The sequence below is a fragment of the Cervus canadensis genome, chromosome 9 (assembly GCF_019320065.1).
Source record: "Cervus canadensis isolate Bull #8, Minnesota chromosome 9, ASM1932006v1, whole genome shotgun sequence".
Taxonomy (NCBI): domain Eukaryota; kingdom Metazoa; phylum Chordata; class Mammalia; order Artiodactyla; family Cervidae; genus Cervus; species Cervus canadensis.
The window spans coordinates 61,820,361-61,846,286 of NC_057394.1; the positions used below are offsets into that span (position 1 = coordinate 61,820,361).

General features: G+C 44.2%; 1 long non-coding RNA gene across 3 annotated transcripts in view; it reads left to right on the plus strand.

Moving 5' to 3' along the window:
- Window positions 1-2,678: 2,678 nt before the first annotated feature.
- LOC122447434 overlaps window positions 2,679-25,926 on the plus strand; it is a 66,071-nt gene continuing 42,823 nt past the window's right edge. For all 3 annotated transcript variants that reach the window (XR_006271226.1, XR_006271227.1, XR_006271228.1), the window contains exons 1-2: window positions 2,679-3,121; window positions 3,862-3,970. This is a non-coding gene — a long non-coding RNA (uncharacterized LOC122447434). The remainder of the gene's footprint in view (window positions 3,122-3,861; window positions 3,971-25,926) is intronic.

Below are 25,926 nucleotides of genomic sequence, written 5' to 3' on the forward strand. Positions count from 1 at the left end.
CCCTGCTCACACCCAAATCTTGTCAGAGACCCACTTTTAAAAAATGCATTTATTTTTTAATTGAAGGATAATTGCTTTACAGAATTCTGTTGTTTTCTGTCAAACATCAGTGTGAATCAGCCATAGGTGTACATACATCCTCTCTCTCCTGAACCTCCCTCCCATCTCCCTCCCCATCCCACCTGTCTAGGTTGATACAGAGCCCCTGTTTGAGTTCCCCGAGCCATACAGCAAATTCCCATTGGCTATCTAGTTTACATATGGTAATGTAAGTTTCCATGCTACTCAGAGACCCCACTTGTGAACAACTGTTACACATCTCATCAAGTCCTCTGGGGTTGGGACGCATAGTGTCCAAGGGCAAAGCCAGGTGTGTCTCCCTTTGCCTGTCAAAGCAGTAAGTCTGTCCTTTTCTACGTCACTTAAGAATCTGTCTCCTGAATTTGATGTTACAACCGTGTACAGAGAGGCTGAGTTTTTGGTAAGTGGAAGTTTGGAACTTGGACTTTAAGATTTCAAGGCAAGTCAAACCATATATACAGCTTAGAAAATGTTGTATGGTAAAACATAAAGTGAACCCAAGGGAGCCCTATACCAAGGTCACAGGACGAAAATTTCTGGAATTAAGCAAGCCCCATAGCAACTGTTGCCATCAACCTCCTGATCTAAACTGGCCAGTTCCCTGACCCCATAATACTGACCCTATTAGCCAGCCAGAGCATCCTAAACAATCACCTAATGCCCCTCTTCCAGCTGGAATTTCCTCTGTCTAGAGGCTACAAAAGTTGGCCACTAGCCTCCGAAAGGGGTCGGCTCTCCCTTGAGCCGGCCCGCTGTTCCAACAGCGTCTCCCACTCTAATGAACTATCCTCCTCTCATTCTGCCTAAAATATCTGGAAATTGTTTTCCAATCCATGCACAGACCACGACAGACCCTAAAGTTGAGAAAATTTGTAAAGCCCTTTGTCAGCAATTTTTCAGACTACAAAGATGGCTTTTTTTTATCTTGTTAAACTGTAAAGATTTCACTGACATAAATTTAAACTATTTCATGGAATGACCACTTCCCAGATAATTAAAACAACTTACATATTAAAGAATATATTCCATAGAACATATTCTATAATTTGAAATCAGACCCAAGAATATTATAAACAATAAACTGCCCTTAAGTATTGGGTTGGCCAAAAAGCTCGTTTGGATTTTTCAATAAGATGTTACAGAAAAACCCAAAAGAACTTTTTGGCCACCCCAGTATATGGCCTATGATTTATTTGGTATGACTAATTTTACTGCACTTCAATTTCAGGCACAAAACAGTTTAGTTTTTTATTTTTTATTTTAACTGGAGTAGGTGGGAGAAAAAGCCGGGTGAGTGTTTAGAAACAAAACAACTTTTCATTTACGTTACAAATCACAAGCTGAAGATATTCTCCAATTCTGAAAACAAGACTCAGAAGCAGAATGATAACTGGTTGGTAAGTAACAGTAATCCAAAAATTGCAATCCAAAAGCATTTTTAAAAAAGGAGTTCTTTTGTAGATACTTCAGAATCCCAAGTTCTTCTTTACATTACAGGAAAAAATGCAAATAAATCTATATTTGAGGCAATATGACAATCCACATCTTTCTTGGGATAGACCATACCAGCCCCCTCAGTACAGCAGGATGTTTTTCTATCTTGTCTGCCCATTCCATGAGGTCCTTCAAAACATCCTGAACTGTCAAAGAACCGAACTCTTGGGTTGTTCTTAACAATTTTGGGATATTTCATGGATTTCTGGGAGTCACTGCCCAATCACATAAATGGAGAGGGAGAGGCCATTTTCCACGTGTGCTGGGAAATTTCATGCGAATCCCTTCCTGGATTCATTCTAGGGGTTTCCAGCTTTTCTGCATCTTTTGAATCCAAGGGCTTCCTGGGTGGCGCCTAGTGGTAAAGAACCTGCCTGCCAAAGCAGGAGACACCGGAGACACCGGTTTGATCCCTGGGTTGGGAAGATCCCTCTGGAAGAAGGAAATGGCAACCCACTTCAGTGTTCTTGCCAGGATAATCCTGTGGACAGAGGAGCCTGGTGGGTTATCGTCCCTGGGGTTGCAGAGTCGGACACGACTGAAGCAACACGCATGCACCACTTGATTCCAAATGCTTTAAAGGGATGTGCAGAGCAAGAGGAAAAAAAAAGTTTGAGATGTGACGTTCAGACACAGGTGCGCTGCCCCTCTGTGCTCAGCAACTGCGGGGCGCGGTACCTTCCAGTCGTTTCTGAGCCACAGAAAGCTTGGTTGGTAGTTCTGCAGATTAATCACAGCTGACCCTGCTGCTCCACTGCTGAGTTCTGCCCAAATGCCTGCAAAGGCATCCCAGAGCAGCAGGCCGCCACTGTGAGAGTGCCCAGAGAGCAGTGATTCTCAGCATGTCAGCGTCTGCAGGCAGCCCAGCACCCGGGTCGTGGTTACAACCCCAGATACCGCGTGTCCCACCATCCCACACAGGTGGTCACGGCCTCCCTTGGAGGCGGTTGGGGGAAGACGCATGGATGGGGAGACCCGCCGTTCTCGTGGAAGGCTGGGATATGGGCCTGGAAGCAAAGGCCCTGGCCAACACAAAAGGGCGGTGGGCAAACAGGATGCATCATTAACCAGGTAGCAGGTGAACACTTTATCCGAGCCCTTGGCTGAAGGGCCTGGGCCTACGGCATGCACTCCAGGCATGGGGCGAGGCGACCACAGATGAGGCCTTGCAGTGCAACCCTCGTCAGCCAGGTTGCTTGTGTCCGAAGAAGCGGCAGTCCCTTTAACCAGGGTGGTCCTGGGCGGAAGTTGCCGGGCACTGCGGGCAGCTGCGTCCATCGCAGCTCAGGACGCAGGGGCGGTCCCGGACCCAGCCGTCCGCGCACGCTCGGCGCAGGCGCACTAGCAGCTGGCTTCCTGTAGAATCTCGATTTGGAGACTTCGGGGCACTCGAAACGCAGGAGGTGGGTTTTCTTATCTTGCTGTGGCTCCAGCTCGCGCTCCGCCTGGCCCCTGGGGCTGGAGCTGCAGCTCCTGCTCAGCCCGGAGAGCCTCCACCAGCCTCTGCTTAGGAAATGCAGCCCGTCCTGGTACTTCAGTCTGCAAGGTGAGGACCTCCCTCTCGGCAGCCATGGCAGCCCGTTCTGGAAGTTGTCAATGAAATTGCTTTTTCAATGTTTAAACACACTTGTGGTTTTTTTCTTCCTTAGACCTAAATCGGCCATGGTGTGTTTTCTTTCCTGTATTTTGTTGAATTTGGTTTGCTAAAATTTTGCCCCAAGTTTTTGCATGTAACGTGAGAGATGGACCTCTGATTTTCTTTTGTTGGTATATCCTTGGTGAGCGTTAGTGTCAGTCTTCTGCCTTCCTCATTGAATGGGCTGGGAAGTAGTCCTTCTTTTAAAAGTCTGCAAAGTTTATCAGGCTGAGGTTAATTTATTCCTTAAAATATGTCCACCGAGAAAAAGCGCACAGTGTGAGAGTTGTGAGTGAAGTTTTATTTGAGAAAATGAGGATTGCAGCCTGGGAGACAGCCTCTGAAGATAGTTCTGAGTACCTGCGCAGAAGAGGTAAGGGGAAGGTCAGTATGTTTGAGGTTTTAGGGGATAAGTGCAAACAAGAACACATTTTGGCAGAAGGTTGCCGCTGGTCCCAAGAATGATTTTAGTGCTTTTCTAGGTATGAGATGATGTGAGAAACTGGACTCATAAAATAAGTTTACCATAAAAATGCAACTTTTCCATATGGGATATTGTTTCAAGTTTTTAATCTTTTTTATCACAAACCTACACAAAATACTTCTCTCAGAAGTCGTATTCAGTAGACTTCTTATATCTCATTTGTCAGAACTGTGTTGACTCAGATACAGGAGTATTTGGAGAGTTGATCGTTTTCACCTGGGCCCACTGCTGCCACACACAAGACCTGGCTTCTGTTAGATCACAGAAAAAATCAGGTAAGTGGATCTTAGTTCTTTAGCTTTTGTATAATTTTTCTTTTAAGATTTCTCATTTAAGTGATATCATATGATATTTGTCTTTCTCTGACTTATTTAACTTACTGTGATAAATCTCTAGGTCATCCATGTTGCTGCACAAGATATTATTTCATTTTTTAAAATGTTTGAGTAGTATTCCATAATAATATTCCATTCCATAGTACTCATTCCATGTGTACCACGTCGTCTTTATCCGTTTCTCTGTGGATGGATATTTACGTTGCTTTCATGTCTTGGCTTCTGTAATCAGTGAACACTGGCATGCACGTATACTTTCAAACCATGGTCTTCTCTGGATACATGCCCAGGAGTGGCACTGCTGTGTCATATGGTAGCTCCACTTTTAGTTCTCCAAGGACCCTCCATACTGTTTTCCATATACCAATTTACATTCCCACCAGCAAAGTAGGAGGGGTCTTCCCTTTTCTCCATTCCCTCTCCAGCATTTGTTTGTAGATTTTTTTGATGATGGTCATTCTAACTGGTGTAAGGTGATATCTCATTATAGTTTTTGTTTTTTTCAGCTTTTTATTTTATATTGGGGTATATAGGTGATTAACAATGTTGATTGTTTAATTAGGTTCAGGTGATTAATTAGTTTCAGGTATACAGCTAAGTGATTTAGTTATACATATACCTTTATTTAGGGGCTTCCCAGGTGGCTCAGTCAGTAAAGGATTCACCTGCAATGCACAAGACCTGTGTTCGATCCCTGGGTTGGGAAGATCCCCTGAAGAAGGGAATGACTACCCACTCCAGTATTTTTGCCTGGAGAATTCCATGGATAGAGGAGCCTGGCGGGCTATAGTCCATGGGGTTGCACACTCAGACATGATTGAGCAACTAACACACTATACATGTATCTTGGGCTTCCCAGATAGCACTGGTGGTAAAGAACTTGCTTGACAATGCAGGTAGACATAAGAGACATGGGTTCAATCCCTGGGTTGGGAAGGGCCCATGGAGGAGGGCAGTCCACTCCAGTATTCTTGCCTGAAGAATCCCATGGACAGGACTCTGGGGTCCATGGGGTCACAGAGTTGGATGTGACTGAAGTGACTTAGCACTCTCGCATACATTTATCTATTGTTGTTCTAATTCTTTTCTCATTTAGGTTGTTATGTAATACTGAGCAGCGTTCCCTGTGCTATATAGTAGGTCCTAGTTCATTATCCATTTTAAATATAGCAGTGTGTACACGTGAAATCCAGACTCCCTAACTATCCCTCCCTCCCCTCTTCCTCCCTTCAAACCATAAGTTCATTCTTTTAAGTCTGCGGGTCTGTTTTTGTTTTATAAATAAGTTGATTTATATCAGTATTTTTAGATACCGCATATAAATGATAGCCTATGAACATCTGTGTTTCTCTGATTTATGTCTCACTAAGGATGACAATCTCGAGGTCCATCCATGTTGCTACAAATGGCATTATTTCATTCTTTTTAATGGCTGATTAATATTTTATTGTATATGTGTACCAAATCTTCTTAAGGCATTCCTCTGTTGATGGACATTTAGGTTGCTTCAATGTCTTGGCTACTATAAACTGCAGTGCAATGAACACTAGGGTGCATTTGTACTTTCGGACCATGTTTTTCTCTGGATGTATGCCCAGGAGTGGGATTGCAAGGCCATATGGTAGCTCTAGTTTTAGTTTTTTAAGGAACCTCCATACTGTTCTCCATAGTGGCTGTGCCAGTTTACATTCCCACCAACAGTGTAGGAGGGGTCCCTTTTCTCCACACCCACTCCAGCATTTATTGTCTGTAGATGGTTCGATGATGGCCATTCTGACTAGTGTGAGGTGATACCTCATTGTAGTTTTGATTTGCATTTTTCTAATAATTGGTGGTGTGGACCATCTTTTCATGTGCTGCTTAGCCATCTGTATGTCTTCTTCAGAGAAATGTCTGTTTAAACCTGTCCTCTGCCCATTTATTTATTTATTTATTTTTTTGTGTGTTGAGCTGCATGAGCTGTTACTAGATTTTGGAGATTAATCCCTGTCAGTCCCCCCATCGTTTGCAGATATTTTTGCCCATTCTGTGGGTTGTTTTTGTTTTGTTTATGGTTTCCATTGCTGTGCAAACACTTTTGAGTTCAGTTAGGTCCCATTTGTTTATTTTTGTTTTTTCATTACTCTAAGAGATGGATTGAAAAGATATGGCTGCAGTTTACGTCCAAGAATATTCTGCCTATGTTTTCTTCTAAGAGTTTTATAGTATCAAGTCTTACATTCAGATCTTTAATTCATTTTGAGTTTATTTTTGTGTGTGGTATTAAAGAATGTTCTAATTTCTTTCTTTTACTTGTAGCTGTCTAGTTTTTCCAGCACCGCTCATAGAGGAGACTGACTTTTCTTCATTGTATAATCTTACTTTCCCTGTGATAGATTAATTGGCCATAGGTGTACGGGTTTCTTCTGGGCTTCTATCATGTTCCGCTGATTTATATTTCTGTTTCTGTGCCAGTATCATGCTGTTTTGATGGCTGTAGCATTGTAGGACAGTTTGGAGTCAGGGAGCCTCATGCCTCCAGCTCCATTTTTTCTCTCTCAAGGTTGTTCTGGCTGTTTGGGGTCTTTTGTGTCTCCAAACATACTAAACAATTTTTTTCTAGTTCTGTGAAAAATGCCTTTGGTAATTTGGTAGGGATTGCATTGAATCTATAGATTGCCTTGGGGAGTATAGTCATTTTGACAATATTGATTCTTCCAATCCAAGAACACAGTGTATCTTTCCATCTGTTTGCGTGTCTTCAGTTTCTTTCATCAGAGTCTCATGGTTTTCAGAGTACAGGTCTTTTGCCTCCTTAGGTAGGTTTATCCCAAGGTATTTCATTCTTTTTAATGTGATGGTAAGTGGGATTGTTTCCCTGATTTCTCTTTCTCATCTTTTCTTGTTAGTGTATAGAAATGCAACAGATTTCTGTGCATTAGTTTTGTATTCTGACTTTACCAATTTACTGATGATATCTAGTAGTTTTCTAGTAGCATCTTTAGGATTTTCTATGTATAGTATTACATTCTCTGAAGATACTGACAGCTTTACTTATTTTCCAATTTGGATTCCTTTTATTTCGTTTTCTTCTCTGATTGCCATTACTAGGACTTCCAGAACTGTTTTGAATAGAAGTGGTGAGAGTGGACATCCTTGTCTTGCTCCTGAACTTAGAGGAAATGCATTTAGCTTTTCACTATCGAGTATGATGTTAGCTGTAGGATTGTCATATATGGGCAATATTATGTGGAGGAATGTTCTCTCTAAGCTCTCTTTCTGGAGAGTTTTTATTATAAGTGAGTGTTGAATTTTTTCAAAAACTTTTTCTGCATTTTTTGAGATGATCACAGAATTTTTATTCTTCAATTTGTTTATATGGTGTATCCAACACTGATTGGTTTATGGATATTGAATAATCTTTGCATCCCTGGGATAAATTCCATTTTATCATAGTATATGGTCCTTTTAATGTGTTGTTGAATTCTGTTTGCTAGTATTTTGTTGAGGATATTTGTGTATATGTTCATTAGTGATACTGGCATGATGTTGGTATCAAGGTAATGGTGGCCTTGTAGAATGAGTTCAGGAGTGTTTCTTCTTCTGCAGTTCTTTGGAATAGTTTCAGAAGGATAGGTGTTAACGATTCTCTGAATGTTTGGTAGAATTCGCCTGTGAAGCCATCTGCTTCTGGGCTTTTGTTTGTTGAGAGTTTTTAAATTACTGATTCAATTTCAGTAGTAGTAATTGGTCGGTTCATATTTTCAATTCCTTCATGGTTCAGCCATAGGCGATTGTACATTTCTAAGAATTTGTTCATTTCTTCTAGCTTGTGCATTTTATTGGTATTTAGTTACTCATAGTAGTCTCTTATCCTTTTTATTTCTTTGATGAAGGTTATAACTTCTCCTTTTTTATTTCTGACTTCATTGACTGGCACCCTCTCTCTCTCTCTCTCGATGAGTCTGGCTGAAGTTTTATTAATTACTTTTATGTTTTCAAAGAAACAACTTTTAGTTTAATGGACCTTTTCTATGCCGGACCTGCCGGCAAAATGAACAGGTCGAGGATGCAATCACCAGAGCACCTGAGAAATAAAAGACTCGGAAAGATAGGGTTGAGAGGGACGGAGTCAGCTTGTGACTGATTCCGACGACTTTATTGAGGGGTAACATACATATATATGCTAACAGGATTCACCAAATTTTAGATCAAAGACTTGCATACGTGCAGAACTGCAGACACTAGTTTTAGCTCAGGAGTTTTATCTTAACTCCAGCAGAGCATGGCACCAGCATCTTACAATCAGTTAAAGACTACCTAGACATATTCACAGGAGCCCGATAATCTTATCAGAGTCAGGAAAATGGGCAAATGGTGGCTGCAGCGATTTCCTTGAGGGAGGTGAGAAAGGCCAATTTGCACTTTAATAAATCAGGGGTGGCGGGACAGAGAGGGACCTCTTAGATCTCTCTCTGGGCCGAGAAGGGGCCTGAGCAGTCAGGCCGGCTCCCCGCATTTCTATTGCTTTTGTAGTCTCTCTTTATTCTATACTGATTCTTATGATTTCTTTCCTTCTGCTAACTTTGGGTTTTGGTTTTTCCTTCTTCTCTAGTTGCTTTAGATAATAAGGTTAGGCTTTTTATATGAGATTTTTGTTTCCTGAGGTAATATTTTTCTTCCATTTATTTTTATTAGTTGGAGGCTAATTACAATATTGTAGTGGTTTTTGCCATACATTGACATGAATCAGCGATGGATTTACATGTGTTCCCCATCCCGATCTCCCCTCCCACCTCCCTCTCCACCCGATCCCTCTGGGTCTTCCCAGTGCACCAGCCCGGAGCACTTGTCTCATGCATCCAACCTGGGCTGGTGATCTGTTTCACCCTAGATAATATACATGTTTCGATGCTGTTCTCTCTAAACATCCCACCCTCGCCTTCTCCCACAGAGTCCAGAAGTCTGTTCTGTACATCTGTGTCTCTTTTTCTGTTTTGCATATAGGGTTATCGTTACCATCTTTCTGAATTCCATATATATGCGTCCGTATACTGTATTGGTCTTTATCTTTCTGGCTTACTTCACTCTGTATAATGGGCTCCAGTTTCATCCATCTCATTAGAACTGATTCAAATGAATTCTTTTTAATGGCTGAGTAATATTCCATTGTGTATATATACCACAGCTTCCTTATCCATTCGTCTGCTGGTGGGCATCTAGGTTGCTTCCATGTCCTGGCTATTATAAACAGTGCTGCGATGAACATTGGGGTGCACGTGTCTCTTTCAGATCTGGTTTCCTCGGTGTGTATGCCCAGGAACGGGATTGCTGGGTCGTATGGCAGTTCTATTTCCAGTTTTTTAAGGAATCTCCACACTGTTCTCCATAGCGGCTATACTAATTTGCATTCCCACCAACAGTGTAAGAGGGTTCCCTTTTCTCCACACCCTCTCCAGCATTTATTGCTTGTAGACTTTTGGATAGCAGCCATCCTGACTGGCGTGTAATGGCACCTGAGGTAATATTGAATGGGGCTTCCCTGGTGGCTCAGATGGTAAAGAATCTGCCTGAAGTGCAGGAGACCTGGGTTCAATCCTTGGGTCAGGAAGATCCCCTGGAGGGGGGCATGGCAACCCACTCCAGTATTCTTGCCTGGAGAATTCTGTGGACAGAGGAGTCTGGTGGGCCCCAGTCCATGGGGTCGCAAAGACTGAGTGACTAACACTTTCACTTTCAGTATCGTGGTGCAATAAACTTCCCTCTTAGAACTGCTTTGCTGTGTCCCATAGGTTTTGCATCATCATGCCTTTCTTTCTTTGTCTCTAGATACTGTTTGATTTTCTCTTTGATTTCTTCAGTGATTCAATGGTTGTTCAGTAGCCTATTGTTTAGCATCCATATGTTTGTGTTTTCTTCAGTTTTGTTCTAATAGTGAATTTCTAATATCATAGCATTGTAGTTGGAAAAGATGCTTGATATGATTTTAATTTTCTTAAATTTACGGAGGCTCACTTTGTGGCCCAGCATGTGATCCGTCCTAGAGAATATTTCTTGTGCCCTTGAGAAGAATGTGTAGTCGTCTTCTTGGATTGATCCCTTGATCATTATGTAGTATCTTCTGTCTCTTAATAGTCTTTTGTTTTAAACTTTATTTTGTCTTCTATGAGTATTGCTACACCAGCTTTCTTTTGATTTTTGCCTGCATGGAATACCTTTTTATGTCCCCCCACTTTCAGTCTGTATGTGTCGCTAGATCTGAAGTGGGCATCTTACAGACAGCATATATAAGGGTCTTTTTTAAAATATATATTTAAAAATTTATTTTATTTGGCTGTGTTGAGTCTTAGTTGTAGCATGCAGGATCTTTGGTTGAAATATGTGGGATTTTTAGTTGTAGCATACAAACTCTAGGTCCTTGACCAGGGATTGAACCCAGCCCCCTTGCATTGGGAGCATGGAGTTTTAGCCGCTGGACCACCAGGGAAGTCTCCACCAGTCTTAATTTTGTATCCTTCCACCCAGTCTTTGTCTTTTGGTTGGGGCATTTAATCTGCTTACATTTAAGGTAATTAACAATATGTATAGTCTTAACTGCCATTTTGTTAATTATTTTGCATTTATTTTTGTAAGTCTTTTTTTCTTCCCTCCATCTCTTGTTCTCTTGTGATTTGGTGACTGTCTTTAGTGTTTTGTTTGTATTCCTTTTTCATTTTTGTCTGTACATTGATTATAGATTATTTTTTGTTTGTGGTTACCATGTGTTTTGGTATAGCAGTCTATATGTAAGCAAGATTGTTTTAAGTTTCTGGTGTTTTAACTTCAAAGGCATTTACAATGCCTTGCATTTGTAGTATTTTCTCATGATTCCTAGTTTAGATATCTTATTTGTGTGTGTATAATTTCCTACCTTTACTGTATGTTTGCCTTTACCAGTGAGCTTTTCCATTTGTAATTTCCTTGTTTCTAACCTTGGCATTTTCTTTTGCACCTAGAGAAGTTTCTTTAGCATTTGTTGCAAAGCTTGTCTGGTGGTGCTGAATTCTCTTAGCTTTTGCTTGTCCGTAAAGCTTTTAATTTCTCCATCAAATCTGAATGAGAGCCTTGTTGGGTAGAGTATTCGTGGTTGTAGGTTCTTCTCTTTTATAACTCTAAATATATCATGTCACCAATATATAAATATATAAATATTGGTGTTTTTATATGGTGGTATTATATATTATTATGTGGTAGTATATATATATATAAGTATATAAATAAATGTTGGTGTGTTTAATGTTGTCCCAGACATCTTTTAGACCGTCTTCATTTCTTTCATTCTCTTTTCTTTATTTTGTTCTGTGACTGATTTCCACCATTCCATCTTTCAGCTCACTTATTTGTTCTTCTGCCTCACTTTTCCAGTTGATTCCTTCTAGTGTATTTTTCATATTGCAGTTACTGTACTGTTCAGCTTTTGTTCTTTAGTTCTTCTAGGTCTGTGCTAAACATTTCTTGTATCTTATCAATCTTTAGTGCCTCCATTCTTTTTCTGAGATCATGGATCATCTTTACAAGCATTATTTTGAATTTTTTTTCCAGGTAGACTGCCAGTCTCCACTTCACTTAGTAGTTGTTCTGGGGTTTTATCCCCTCCATCTGGGACATATTCCTCTACTATCTCATTCTAACTTTCTGTAATTGTTGTTTCCATTCTGCAGGTGGCAGGGTTGTAGTTCTTACTTCTGCTGTCTGCCCCCTGGTGGATGAGGCTAAGAGGCTTGGGCAGAGTTTCTGGGGGGAGGGACTGGTTCTTGCCCACTGGTGGTAGAGCTGGGTCTTGTGTCTCTGGTGGGCAAGGCCATTTCAGGGGGTGTGTTTAGTGGGCAACTGTGTGCTCAGGAAGACTTTACGCAACCTGTATGTTGATAGGTGCAGCTGTATTCCTGTCCTGTTGGTTGGTTGGCCTGAGGCATCCCAGCATTGGAGCCTACAGGCTGTTGGAGGGAGCCCCGTCTTGGTGAGAGAAGGGTGGACCCCAGGAGGGCTTATACCGTGACTACTCCCCAAAACTACTACTTCAGTGTCTATCCCAGCAATGAGCCACAGCTAACCCCACCTCATGGAAGACTGTCAGTACCAACAGGTGGGTCTGACCCAGGTTCTTATGAGGTCATTGCTTTTTTTCCCCCTGGGTCCTGATTTGCATGAGAGCTTGTGTGCACATTCCAAGAGTGGAGTTTCTGTTTCTGCAAGTCCTGTGGAATTCCCGCAATCAAAGCCCGCAAGCCTTCAAAGCCCCAGGTTCTCTGGGGGCTTCTACGCCTGTTGCCAGACCTAAGGCTGGGGACGCTGCCATGGCGCTCAAAACTTTCACTTCTGTGGGAACACTTCTGTGATGTATTTTACAGTTTGTGGGGCACCGACCTTGTGGGTATGGGATTTGGTTTTATAAGCAGTTACACCAGTCCTACTGTCCTGTCGTAGCTTCTTCTTTGTTTTTGGATGTAAGCTAGTTTTGGGGGTAGGTTCCAGCATTTTTATGTGTATTGTTATTCATGAGTTGTGATTTTGGTGTTTTTGTAAGAGGTGAGCTCAAGTTCTTCTACTCCATCTTGTCCCCTCCTCTCCCATATGGGATGTTTTATTTCACATTCTTGAATTCATCTTTAATTGATTTCTTATTTCTGATGTCTTATTCCATTTGGGCAGCTATAACAAACAATACCGTAGGCTAGGCAATGGCTCCCCACTCCAGTACTCTTGCCTGGAAAATCCCATGGACGGAGGAGCCTGGTAGGCTGCAGTCCATGAGGTCGCTAAGAGTCGGCCATGAATGAGCGACTTCACCTTCACTTTTCACTTTCATGCATTGGAGAAGGAAATGGCAACCCACTCCAGTGTTCTTGCCTGGAGAATCCCAGGGATGGGGGAGCCTGGTGGGCTGCCGTCAATGGGTCCACACAGGGTCGGACACCACTGAAGTGACTTAGCAGCAGGTATTTTAAACAAATATTCAAGTCTCACTGTTCTGGAGGCTGGAAAGTCCAAGGTCAAAATGCCAGCAGATTTGGTGTCTGGTGAGAACTCACTTCCGGTTCATAAAATCTTTTCCTGAAAAATATCTATCTTAAGGCCTGTTGTGCCAGTTTTTCCTATGCACAGAGTGCCTCATTCCTGATCTCTACCCTAGACTCTTTTCAGAGTGTGTTGAAGGTCATTGGCTAATGACTTCATCCTTAAAGAGGCAGATGGCAAGCAACAGTTTTTAGTTGTCAAATATTTGATGAAAGTGGTGAATTCTTTTGGATTTCAGGTTTTCATTGAGGCCAAGGCTTTAGATTATGGGTTTGTTCCTTTAATAGATGTAGAACTATTCAGAGTTTCTACTTGGTTTGGGTAAGTTGAGCTTTCCCTAGGGTACATTTCATCTAAAATTTTAAATTAATTAGCTCAAAATTGTTCATAGTAAGCTCTTATGATTTTTCCAATATAGGACCTGTAATAGTGTTACTTTTTTCATTCTTAATTTTGGTTGGTTGTGTCCCCTGTGTCTCTGTGTCCCTTCTCTTTCTCATACACATATCTTCTCTGGGCTCATCTTGTTCAGGCTGTTGAGTCACAGACTTGGGCCAAATCTAACCTTGAGTCTGTTTTTGTCAATGAAGGTTTATTGACACACAGCCACACCCAGCCATTTATTGTCGATGGCTGCTTTCACACTGCAGTGCTAGATAGAGCTGCATAGAGACCACAGCCCTGCCAAGACTAAAGTGATAATACACCCGGCCCTTTACAGAAAAAGGATCTGCTTGAACTACTTTCAAATATACTATAAAGCAGTGTTAACAGTAGTTTTCGGGTTGTACATTACATCCCAAGGGTTGTTTTTATTTTACTTTCTTCTTTGTAGTTTTTGTACTTTCAAAACCTTTTTATATTGAATATGTACTGTTTTATAATCTAGAAAAAGAGTCATAAAGTGAGCTCATGGCTCACCTTAATCCAATGGATTGTGTGAATCCAGTTCTAAAGGATTAAAATACCATCTTTTTTTCAATTAAAGTACAGTTGATTTATAATACTAGTTTTAGGTGTACAATATAGGGATTCAGTATTTTTATAGATTATATTCTAAAGTTATTATAATACTGACTGTATTTCCTGCGGTGTGTGATATATCCTTGTATCCTAGTAGTTTGCACCTGTTAATCTCCTACCCTTATATTGTTCCTCCCTCCTTCCTCCCCCCACAGGTAACCGCTGATTTGTTCTCTGTTTCTATGAGTCTGTTTGTTTTGTTACATTCATTTACTTTATTTTTCAGATTACATGTATAAGGGATAACATGCAGTATTTGTCTTTCTCTATTTGACTTATTTCACTAAGCGTAATACCTCCAGTTCTATCTGTGTTGTTAACAAATGGCAAAATTTTGTTCTTTCTTATGGCTGGTAACACAAAGTCTTTAGCAAGCTAGAGATTCTTTGTATTTTTAAACTATTTAGTTCCCATATTTCACACTGAGAAGACAGAGGCACTTGGAGGAAACCATATGGGAGGTTCCTGGCAAGGTGACCCTGAGCGTCTTTATGCTGTTCCGATGCTGTTCCAGGGAGCAGTCTGCTCTGTGGCTCTCTGTCTTTTCAGTAGTGGACAGTGGTTTTAGCCCTTGCAGCCTTGGCCATCTTCAGTTTTATTGATGGAATTAATACTTCTTTATCTACAAAAGTAGAATGGATTTTTTTAAAAAGTCTTTTTCATTATGACAAGAATCTATCCAATTGGATTCTATTAACTAAAAATTTTGTTTTAAAAGCATCTAAGTAGTACTAAGGGAATTCTCTTCTTGAACTTTCTAATTAGCTTTCATAAGAGCCAATTACCACCCCTCCACTCCCGTGTTTCATAGAGCAGGTCATTTGTAGATGGATCTTCTCTTCAAAGCAAGGCTGAAGAGGGGCAGTTTGGTTTCTTGACTGAGTACACAGCTTTCCCATATGGGATGTTTTATTTTACATTCTTGAATTAATCTTCAGCTGATTTCTCATATCTGATTCTATTTGGAATAGCAGTCCTATTCCTTTTGGGCTGCTATAACAAAAATACAGACTGGGTGCTTTTTAAAAATTAAGTCTTGGCTGTGCTGTGTCTTTGCAGCTGTGAGCGGGCTTTCTCTCGTTGTGGTGAGCAGGGGCTGCTTTTGACTGGGGTGGCCTCTCTTATCATGGAGCACAGGCTCCTGGGCACTCAGGCTTTATAGTTGTTGTCACAGTCTCAGTTGCCCTGCAGCATATGGAATCTACCTGGACCAGGGATCAAAAGCATGTCCCCTGCATTGACAGGCAGGTTGTTAACCACTGGATCACCAGGGAAATCCCTAGACTGGGTGTTTTAAACAACAAATACTTATTTCTTACTGTTCTGGAGGCTAGCAGGTCCAAGATCAAGATGCTAGCATATTTGGTGTTTGGTGAGAACTCACTTCCTCGTTCATAGACTGCTGTCTTCTTGTTATAACCCAGCGTGGTGGGAGAAGGCAAGGGGACCCTCCAGGGTCTCTTTTATGGGGGCACTGATTCATGTGAGTTCCACCCTCATGACCTAATCACTCCCAAAGGCCCCACCTCCTGATATATCACACTGGGGGCTAAGGATGTTAGCTTATTAATTTGAGGGGAACACAGACATTCATTCTATAACATCTGACTTTTGTTTTCTTTCAAATGTTGATTAACTGAATTTTTTTCCCCCTCCATCCCCTTACCCCTCTTTCTTCCTTGAATTTCAGAAACCTAGTGAACTTACTTTATATGTTGATTCACATATGGATAATATGGGAACTTTCTAAAGGTTTTTATTGCTCTTTTTGGCTAAACGTTTTGCTGATAGTCCCAGGACCCTGAATTCTTCCCTAATTCAATGAAATGGTCTGTTTAAGGCCGTCTTGATACAACTAAGGACTCTGCCACCCTGGACTATTGCTCAAAACGTATTTCAGTTTTATTTGAAAGCTTTTTTATGTGTATCCCCCAAAGCACCTTAGTTGAAAATCAAATATGTCTGGCGCTTTATACAGACCAATGTCTCTTTCTTGCTTCCCGTATACCAGTAAAATTGTGTGTTTCATTTCAACTGCAATCTGACCGTGTTTAAAACATAAAGCTAAGGTTAAGGATTTTACTGCTAACCACCCCACCTGGACATCTCAGTTTCGAGATACAATCTCACAGAGACCATTTTATTAGCCCCACAGCTCAACCCTGCTAAATATGCCAGTTTATCCTATTAATCCTTAGCTACAAAAATATCAGAATCATTTACGAGCTAAAGTTTGTTTTAACTTTTTAGTTTCCTGGACCTTTTCCGCGTTATTTCCATTAGCCTGGGGGAGGAGCGTCTCGGACTTGGGGACAGGGAGGCTTCAGGACTGGCCACCCACTGTAGCTGGCCTCTCCTGCCAGTCCCTTGGCCCGAGGACTTGGTACCTCCTGGTAGAAAAAGGGAGTGAGCGTGGTAGAGAAGGAGGATGCCTCTCCTGGCCTTCTGTGGCAGGGCTCTGATGAGCCTTTTTTTTAAATTAATGTTTGTTTACTTATTTATTTCTGGCTCCTCTGGGTCTTCATCCAGGTTTTCTCGGTTGTGACGAGCAGGGGCTACTCTTCATTGCAGTGCACGGGCTTCTCCTTGCAGCAGCTTCTCTTTTTTTTTTTTTTTAATTTTTTTTTAATTGAGCGATAATTGCTTTACAGAATTTTATTGTTTATTGCTTCTTACGGGGGAACCCGGGCTCTAGGCAGGAGGGTTTCAGTAGTTGCGGCGTGTGTGTTCCGCGTTGCGGCTCCTGGGCATAGTTGCATGTGAAATCTTCTCGGACCAGGGATCCAACCCACGTCCCCTGCATTGGCAAGCAGATTCTTAGCCACTGGGCCACCAGGGGAGTCCAGACCCTCCTTTGGTGTAAGAGGGTCTCCTGGCTTATCCAGGGAGGGGTAACCTGGATGCCTTCTGTTGCTTAGTTGGAGGTTGGGGGTTCCATGTCTGGGTGGCCTTCCTTTTTGGGTTGGGGGATGCAAGATGCCCCTCATTGTGTTGCTCCTCCAGCCCCAAACCAGCTGGCTTTCTTCTTATCACATCTTGCTCTCCTTTGGTGACTGTTGTGCTGTTCCCAGTTTTTATTCTTGTGTTTAGTGGAGAGGAGTTAGGAGAATGGGCCTCCACCCCTCTTGTCTGAACTGGCTTTTTTAGCTGTATAAAAGGTTTTGTTTTATTCATACTTCTTCTCTTATTTATAAAATGATGCCCTACATTCAGGAACCATATGTGGTTTTTCATGCCAAAAGAACTCCAGGATTTATTCTCTGCTCATAGAAAAGAGCAATGATTGGACTGAAATGCTATAGAACCCATGAAATACAGCTTGGACCAGTTCTCCAGCTGGGACTCAGGATGTCTTAAGTTGCATTCCAGACTTCACGCTCATATTCACGTTTCACCATCATACTCATGAGATGGGCAAAAATGTGTAAGTCTGTTGGAATTAGGGGATGGGGAACCAGCGCCACGTACCTCCTGCCCTTTCGTGTTAAATAAGGACACTGGCTGCTTGCTGAATCAGAGATCTTCATTGCTTGGAAGATTTTGCCTTACCTGGCTTTTCCTGCCACCCAACAGAAACTTGACCATGTCTAGAATTTTATTTACCAAAGCAAAGAGCTCAACTAAAGCCTGGACATCACAACCACTGGGCTTCAGGAATGTCTAGGGGCAACGTGGAGAACTTACAGAACACAACTGACAGGCATCTTCTGGGAAAGAACGTAACCCTTGTCCACTGCTGGAGTTCAGACGTGGGCGTTCATTTTTTTTTTTTTTTTACTGTTCTCTTTCCTTCACATTTTGTATCCAGCCTGTCTTCACATTCTGTATCCAGCCTCTTGTCAACACCACCTCCTGTATATCCAGAATCTAGCATTTCACTGTCTCCACGGCTGCTGTTATTCAGTTGCTAAGTCATGTCCGACTCTTTGTGACCCCATGGACTGTAGCCCGCCAGGCTCCTCTGTCTGTGGGGTTTCCCAGGCAAGGATAGTGGAGTGGGTTGCCATTTCCTTCTCCAGGGGATCTTCCCGGACCAGGGATCAAACCCACATCTCCTGCATTGGCAGGCGGGTTCTTTACTGCTGAGCCACCAGGGACACCCTAACGGGAGGCCAGCCAGGAAGGTCTCGATGGCTACCTCCCCGCACACCACCAGTGCGCTGGCTTGCCAGCCGATGTCCCCTTCCCTGTAGCTCCTACACCACCGAACTGCAAGTCAGGTGATGAAACGGCCCTGTTTAAATCCCTCCAGTATTTCCAGCTCTCTCAGGGTAAGAGTCAAAGTTCTTCAGTGGCCCTAGGGCCCCGCAGGATACTTCACTGACCTCATTTCTTCCATCTCTCCTCCTTGTTCTTTCCTCTGCAGTAATCGTGGCAGCTCTCAAGCCTGCCAGACACCCTCCCACCCTCGGCACACAATCTTCTGCCTTCAGTGATCCTCCCTGTGCGTTCCCATGGCTGACTTTTAACTACTCAAATAAGCCCCCTTGTCAGCAGGCCCTTGGTAACCCTGGTATCTGGGCCAGCTGGCTCAGATGATAAAGAATCTGCCTGCAATGCAGAAGACCTGGGTTCGATCCCTGCGTTGGGAAGATCCCTGGAGAAGGGAATGGCTACGCATTTCAGTATTCTCGCCTAGAGAAACCCATGGACAGAGGAGCCTGACGGACTACAGTCCGTTGGGTCGCAGAGAGTCAGACACGGCTGAGCAACTGACGCTAACAAGCATGGTATATAAAATCCTTTCTCCTCTCCAGGGTTGCTCTTAATCCCCTTACTCTGCTGTTTCTCTTCACTGCACTTGGCCTCTCTTGATAGAGATATGTATTTGTCTAAGGAAAATGTAAGCTCTGTGGGAGAGAGGACTCTGATGCCTTCCTTCTGTATCACCAGAACCTAGGACAGAGCTTGACGTGTGATAGGTGTTCACTGTTGATGAATGACAGAATGGATGTAAACGATAGCCTCCGTCTCTTCAAGGTGGAACTGGGACACCTCCTACAAGAACTTATCATCATGAAATGAGGCACATGAGAGTTTTAACCAAGAGCTGAGGAGGGTTATTCTAAAGACTGAGTCATGACTGTCAGGTCCAGTACCCGTTGGACACATTTTTGGGTTTTTGAAAAACAGTAAGACTTTACATAACATCAGAAAGATCTATTCCATTTCGCTGGTCTGGAAAATACGGGTGCCCAAACCAGCGCTGGTGTAGGAGGGAATTTTCTTCTCTTTTCTCCCTGTATCAGTTTTCCTGTGTCACACACTGCCAACACTTCAGTTCAGTTCAGTTCAGTCGCTCAGTCGTGTCCGACTCTTTGCGACCCCATGAACCACAGCACGCCAGGCTTCCCTGTCCATCACCAACTCCCGGAGTTTATTCAAACTCATGTCCATGGAGTCGGTGATGCCATCCAGTCATCTCATCCTCTGTCATCCCCTTCTCCTCCTGCCCCCAATCCCTCCCAGCATCAATGGTCTTTTCCAGTGAGTCAACTCTTCGCATGAGGTAGCCAAAGTATTGGAATTTCAGCATCAGTTAGCAGGTTGAAACAATACCCATTCATTATCTCGTAGATCTGTAAGTCAGAAGTCCTGGCTGCACTCTCTGCTTAGTGCCTCATAGGCCAAAGTCATGGTGTTGTTCAGGCAGGTTCTTCCCTGGAGACTCTGGGGGAGGATCCTGCTTCCAAAGTCATTGAGGTTGTTGAGAGATTCACCTTCCTTGTGGCCAAAGGACTGAGGTCCTTGTTTCCTTTCTGACTGTCAGTCAGGGGCCGGTATCAGCTTCCAGAGGGCATCTGCATTTCTTTCTGCATTGCCCCTCGGTCTTGAAGGCCGCAGTGATACATCGAATCCTTCTGCTTCATATTTCTCTGACTTCTTTCTCTTCCATGGGCTGCAGAAAGCTCTGCTTCTAAAGGGCTCATTCAGTTTGAGTGAGGCCCAGCTGGATCATCATTCCTTTGCCCTGAAAAGTAACATAACCGCAGGAGTGACACCTCATGGTGTTCGTGGATTCCACCCGTACTCCCAAGGGAAGGGGCACGAAGCGAGGGTCTCCGCAGATGGTTCTTAGAATTCTGCCTAACGCACTCAGCTCACTGCACATCACGGCACAGTTAGGCTCTGAGAGGGTCCCGGGCATCAGAAATGATACCTGACGAGAGGCGGTGGAACCCACGGTATTTGTGAGACAAATAGTGGGACTCCTGTTCAGCCCCAGGGAATTCTGGAGGGAAATGGGATGCCTCTGGGAGAGGCGCTGCCCTTGTAGCTTGGGAGACCAGTGGCATGAGCAGGAATTTGTTTATGGACCCGTGAGAGCTGCCTGGTAGAGAACTACAGAAAGACTTGAGAAATAAAGACTTCTAAAGGGTCGGTGATCCTATAGCAGCAGATGGGGGCTACCGACGAATCAAATGTGAGTCATTACTGTTCAGGTGACATGTTTGTGTACAAGTAAGTGAGGACTGGGGAAATTCCCCCCGTGAGAGCGGATGTTAGCAACTGAGTCTGAGGTCTTGAAGATCTGATGCATGCCCTTCTGTGGTCTTCCAGCTCAAAATCTTAAACTGGTAGGTGGGGCTTCCCTGCTGGCTCAGTTGGTGAAGAATCTGCCTGCCAGTGTAGGAGACGTGAGTTCGATCCTTGAGCCAGGAAGATCCTCTGGAGGAGGAAGTGGCAACCCACTCCAGTATTCTTGCCTGGGAAATTCCATGGACAGAGGAGCCTGCTGGGCTCCATCCCATGGGGTTGCAAGAGTCGGACATGACTTAGCGGCTAAACAACAACAACCTGGTAAGTAGCTAAGCCAGGTCAAGCTCTAAAGCCCATGAGTTCTCTGGACTTCCCTGGTGGTCCAGTGGTTAAGGATCCGCCTGCCAGTGCACGGGATGTGGGTTCGATTCCTGGTCCGGGAAGACCTGGGGCGGCTGAGCCTGTGTGCCGGCACTGCTGAGACTCGCAGTCTAGAGCCGGCGCTGTACCACAGCAGCGGCCCCCGCAGTGAGAAGCCCAAGCACCACGATGAAGAGTAGCCCCCGCTCGCCACAACCAGGGAAAGTCCATGTGCAGCAAACATTTTGTGAAGCCCCTGATTTCTCATAAGCGCTGTGCCAGGGGTGGGAAGCGAGTGGCAGACTTGCTGTGACGGGCACACACTCCCACGCCCCAGCGCTGACTGACTGCTCAGACCTACTGGTGAGCCTTGGACTCATCCAGGCTGACCGCCACTGCCGGTAAAACAGTGGAAATCCACAGAACTCGCCTCCCATCCCTCGACTGCATTACACCGCAAATCCCAGCCATGCCAGAGACAGAAAATTTCTACTTCTTTCTTACTCTAGCTGCAAAATTGCATATTGTAAGTGTTAAAGGAAGACGTTGACTCCCTCTATTATGTACTGTTAGTCGAATCTGACTAGAGAAGAGAAAGTGAGGAGAATTGAAATCTTTTATACATTTTTTAAGGGCTATTACTCAGACTTATATGAATTCAGGGGTCCTCTTGTGTGAGCGTTCCCCTTTTCTAATGAATGGGAAAGGAATTAAAATGATTAGATGGCAGGGATATAGACCCACAGAGGATGTCGCAGAGCCATTTGTGCTATTTAACCTTCTTAGAGAGAGCGCGCGATGTTCACATTAAGAGGCAGTGCGGTGTTCTCACGGACAAGCAGAGCAGGCTTAGAGAGCTGTCGGGATGCCCACGCTAATGGAAGTTACTGAAGGCCGTGCGAGCTGTCGGCATGAGAGGCAGAGGAGTCTCTTGGGTGGTGCAGAAGCTCTCTTCAGAGGTAGGAATATATGGGGGCTACTGGAGCCTTTTGTGGTCTTGAGGTTTGAACCTTGAAGGTTAACTTGTTAAAAGATTTTTATTGAGGTGTAGTTGATTTACAATGTTGTGTTAATTTCTGGTGTACAGCAAAGTGATTCAGTTATATGTGTGTGTGTATATATATATATATATATATATATGTTTTTTTATGCTCATTTCCACTGTGGTCTATTATAGGATATTGAATATAATTTCCAGTGATATATATACAGCAAGACTTTGTTGTTTATCCATTATCTCTCTCTATCTGCGTGTACACACACACACACACACAATTATTTGTATCTGCTAATCCCAAACTTCCCTGGTGGCTCCGTCAGTAGAGAATCCACCTGTAATGCAGGAGACCCAGATTCAATCCCTGGGAGGGAGAGATCCCCTGGAGAAGGGAATGGCAACCCACTCCAGTATCCTTGCCTGGGAAATCCCATGGACAGAGGAGCCTGGTGGGCTACAGTCCATGGAGTCGCAAAGAGTCAGACGCGACTGAGCAACTAAACCACCACCAATCCCAAACTCTCAGCCCATCCCTGTCCCACCACTGCCTCTGGCAACCACAGATCTGTTCTCTGTGAGTCTGTGCCTTTAACTTCTTTATATAGACTTCTTAAGGATGGCTCTCACACAGAAGAAATCAGGTATTTCTAGACTAGACAGTTGAGTCGAGGAGGAAAACTATGACTCAGTCTAAAAACCAGTGACGGAGGTTATGTGACAGTAACACGTTATGAGGTTACCCGTAACTTGGCCTTCCAGAGCCTGGTGATACAGCTCTGACCTGTTCCCCCTCACTGCTCCTGACCCAGCTGGGAGCCACCTGGTCTCAAAGCTTTCTGTATGGCTCTTCTGTCTTCCTGGTCTGCTCTCTCCTTCCTTTTGGTCTGGCTACCTGCAGTTCAGTCGTCAGGTCTCTGTGAGTGTCACGCCCTGCAGGCCTGATCAGATGCCCCAGTCACACGCCTGCCTGGAGCCCTGGACTTGGTCTCAGTTACGGAGTTGGTGATGGACAGGGAGGCCTGCCGTGCTGCGATTCATGGGGTCGCAGAGAGTCGGACACGACTGAGCGACTGAACTGAACTGACACTTGCAGTTGCTTTTTAGTAATGCTTACTAAGTAAGTAATCGTGGAATGCTTTGCTTAACAGAGGACTTCGCTGGTGGCTCAGATGGTAAAGCGTCTGCCTACAATGTGGGAGACCAGGGTTCAATTCCTGGGTCAGGAAGGTCCCCTGGAGAAGGAAGTGGCAGCCCACGCCATTACTCTTGCCTGGAAAATCCCATGGATCGAGGAGCCTGGTAGGCTACAGTCCATGGGGTCACAAAGAGTTGGACACGACTGTGTGACTTCACTCACTTTTGCTTAATAAGGCTGTAAGTTCCTTGAGGGCAGGGCTTAGCTCTTTCTTCTTCATGTCTGTTATCTGCAAAGCCTGGCTCAGCATTTAACTTTCAGGCAGGGGCCCAGTGATCAAGTGTGCAGTGAAAGAATCAAAATGCCAGGACGTGGCCCTTGGAGCATGGCTGTGATGGAAGCAGCTGCAGATGGGTCTGGTTTTCAGGGCGCCTTCCCCCTCCGGCAGCGTCTCTCATCCTGCAGACGTGCACCAGTTCTGAGTTCACGCACACAGGCCTTACTTAACTCAGCTGGCTGTTGGGTATTTCCCCAGTTAAGGAACGGAGCTGACAATGACCAGAGCTATTTTGAGCTGTTGTTCGAGAATCTTCACAGTGTGTTTCTAGGTCCCAGGTGCTGGGAAGATTCTAAATTGGTAACCAAGGTGCTGATCTAGGAAATGTCATGTTCCGTGAGGAGCTTCTCTTGAGACTGCTGAAGGAATTTCTGAAATTAGGCCGCATGGCAGATGGGGTAGGTGGGAGGGACACTTTTTTGTGGTGGTGATGTGTAGGAAGATGGATCAAGCAACTGTTTTTGTTTTTAACAGAAGCTGTGTTAGTCAAAAATGTCTTCAAGACATCTGGCATTTTTATTAAGCCTCCAGAAAAGCTATGCGCCTCAAAAATATGGGCCTTACAGGCAAGGGCTCTGCTCGTTGGTTGACTGTGGGAGGCTGGGTGGGTGGTTAATTGTTTGTTTTCTTCTGGTCAAGGCTTGCCTTTCTTTCACTCATTCATTTTTATTTATTTGGCTGTGGTCGGGTCTTAGTGGTGTCTCTCGTTGGGGCATGTGGACTGTCCAGTTGTGGCATGAGGGCCCCAGGGCATGCAGACTCAGTAATTGTAGAGCACAGGCTCAGTCGTTCTGAGGCATGTGGGATCACAGTTCGCTGACCAGGAATCAAACCGGCGTCCCTTGCATTAGAAAGAAAGAAAGTGAAAGTTGCTCAATTATGTCCGACTCTTTGTGACCTCATGGACTATACAGTCCATGGAATTCTCCAGGCCAGAATACCGGAGTGGGTAGCCTTTCCCTTCTCCATGGAATCTTCCCAACCCAGGGATCCAACCCAGGTCTCCCGCCTTGCAGGCAGATTCTTTACCAGCTGAGCCACAAGGGAAGCCCAAGAACCCTGGAATGGGTAGCCTATCCCTTCTCCAGCAGATCTTCCTGACCCAGGAATCAAACCAGAGTCTCCTGCATTAGAAGGTGGATTCTTAAACCACTGAACCACCAAAGAAGTCCCAGGGCTTGACTTTCTAATTGACTAACAAAGTCACGAGACTCCCTTACCTTGCCAGAAATGGGTCTTTCTGGTCAGAATCAACGCCCCAGGGCCTTGGTGCTCCAGGAGCGGTTGGTAGACATTTCATTTCATTCTGCACACCCCCCAGCAGGCAGCAGACCATGTAGCATAGGAAGCCTGTTGCTCGGGTCTGTGTGCAGAGCCTCAGCAACAGGGCATCACAAGCTTGTCCTCAGGACAGGTGTGTTGGTCTCTGAACTGAACGTGATAGAGCAGTGACCTGGCCTCCCCATCTCCACCAGTCAGGGACTGGTCGTGGAGAAACCAGTCCAAAGCATCTGGCCCCTTGCCATTTTTTTTCCTTTTGTTGTGTGAGTTTCTCTTCTGTGTCTTTCCCTCCTTTCCCTTCTGTCTTTCCCTCTCTTGCGTTCTTTCTTCCACCTTCCCTCTCAGTCTCATTCTCTCTCTTTCTCCATTTTGGCCTCTTTTTATGGGGTTTTTCTTATTCCTCTTTGTCTGCTTCTCTCTCCTCTCCCCCTTCTCTGTGCCATGGAAGGGTGTGTAGGTGTGTAGGGACTGCACAGGGATGCCTTGCCAAGATGAGAAATAAGGGCTGAAACCCAGCCTCCACTCTGCTCGCTAAGGCATCAGCATTGCCCCCCGCTATGGGGCATGGGGTTTTGCCTACCCAGAGGAAGCATCTTTTTCTGATTTACAAAAAAAGGATTTGGGGGGCTCACAGCCACTGTTTCCTTCCTGAGAATACTCCCAGGGGAGACAGTCATGGTGTATTTTTCCCCTTGACCCAGGCTTCCTCAAAATCTCAAGAGGAACCTCCTTTCCCCTCCTTCTCTCACCTGCTGACCAAATCTGAGTGGGTTAGAATTGCTTTTGTATCAGAAACACCATTAAAAATGTCTTTCTTTCTGCAGCATTCTTGCGCTTTCGTCTTTTTTCTGCTGATCCTTTAATTTTGTTGGAGCTCTTTTGAGTGGAAGAGCTAACCTTTCAGTCATGTGCCTTAGATGTTTAACTCTAAATTTCTCTTCTCAGTTGTCTGTTTAAACCCTCTTAGCTCTTGTTGATCTGTTGGCATCGGTGGTGTTTATTTAACAGTGGTGTTAGTTCCATAACCTCTCATGGGAAATATTGAGGATGGGAGCTGTCTTTGCAAGATGTTAAAGTCAGACAGCTGCAGACTTGGAATTTCAAGTTCTTGGAATTCTCTTGAAATTATGGTCATTTCTAACTCTCCTTTGTATCCATAGTGCCCGGCATGTTGCTTGGCTGGCACAGGATAGGTATTCATCAAGACTGTCGCATGCCCCAAAAGCGTTAGTCACTCAGTCATGCCC